This window comes from Schistocerca serialis, chromosome 4, assembly GCF_023864345.2.
Source record: "Schistocerca serialis cubense isolate TAMUIC-IGC-003099 chromosome 4, iqSchSeri2.2, whole genome shotgun sequence".
Lineage (NCBI taxonomy): Eukaryota > Metazoa > Arthropoda > Insecta > Orthoptera > Acrididae > Schistocerca > Schistocerca serialis.
This window is the reverse complement of record NC_064641.1, coordinates 643780821-643782219: the sequence shown is the minus strand read 5'-3', so window position 1 is coordinate 643782219 and position 1399 is coordinate 643780821. Positions and strand designations below refer to the sequence as shown.

General features: G+C 48.0%; 1 pseudogene; it reads right to left on the bottom strand.

The window, feature by feature from the left end:
* Positions 1–846: 846 nt before the first annotated feature.
* LOC126476220 (5S ribosomal RNA) lies at positions 847–964 on the bottom strand (annotated as a pseudogene).
* Positions 965–1399: the final 435 nt, after the last annotated feature.

The following is a 1399-nucleotide window of genomic DNA, read 5'->3' as shown; positions in this document are numbered from 1 at the left end:
CCATTATAGTTTTGTTTCTTCATTGGCGACTCTTGTTGTTCGATATTCCGAGACTCCTTTTAGGCAGTCCTTGGAGTATTCGTAGGAAGTTCTATGGCACACTTGCTGTGACGTAAGAGCATCTGCTGACGATCTCCAACCGTCGCAAGCCGCCCAAGTAGCACCTCAAAGAAACAGTACAATGCGAAACAAATATTGGCACTAATACAAATATCCTAGATACAGAACTGACGCATCTGGTTTGCCGAGGAATAAACACCATATGCAATTCATATCGAGCTGTCACCCATACGTCCACTGATAGATTTCCAATGGCCTAGCAACGCTTTGCAGGACGCAGAAGCCTACTGCTCGCTGCTTAATCAGAGGACGCTACAACATTCTGTGCAGCCAACACATAACTGTCTGAGCTCTTCAAAAATATCCAGCACACTGACATATAATACTACTGTATCCACCATGGAATCACTTGAAGTATATACCATCACGGGCGGTTTGGTGGGGAAGGTTGGTGGGGTTGGTGGGAACGCATGATAGGGTCCATCAAGTGTAGCTTGAGGAAGGCACTTGTTCGCTCTCAGGTGGATGAAGACAGCCCAGACGCTTTATTGATGGGAACTAAGAACTAAACTCCTCCCGAATAGGCCATGAAGGCGCAACAATACAACGGTACTGACCAGCCGCCGTGTCGTCCTCAGCCCTCAGGCGTCACTGGATGCGGATATGAAGGGGTATGTGGTCATCACACCGCACTCCCGGCCGTATGTCAGTTTCCGTGACCGGAGCCGCTACTTCTCAATCAAGTAGCTCCTGAGTTTGCCTGACAAGAGCTGAGTGCACCCCGCTTGCCAACAGCGCGCAGCAGACCGGATGGTCACCCATCCAAGTGCTAGCACAGCCCGACAGCGCTTAACTTCGGTGATCTGACGGGAACCGGTGTTATCACTGCGGCAAGACCGTTGGCATATTAATGGGAACAGAAGCTACAATAAACTCAAGACCAGTCACTCCACGAGAGATAAATACACCATTGACGCCACCCCAATTCCTAAATGGTGGCAAACTATGAGTAGTAACTATTCGACGTGGGCCAGAACCAGTAACTAGGAAGGGTCGTGCCAAGGAGTTCAGACTCTTAACACAAATGGTCAACGAGGACATTTGGCATAGATGCAAAAACGAATACCTCTTGTTGCTAGGAAGCTAGTATGAGATAAAGGGATAGCCCGAGAGACAGAGAGAGAGAGAGAGAGAGACAGACAGAAACAAGAAATGGAAAGTCGTTCTGCTTGAAGAGGATACGAAAACCACGACGCCAGTGGAAGATAGCAGTGGTGGAAGAGATGCAGCAAATATAGGTTGGTGTATAAATTTGTAGTGTTTTTGTTTTGCATGTTGT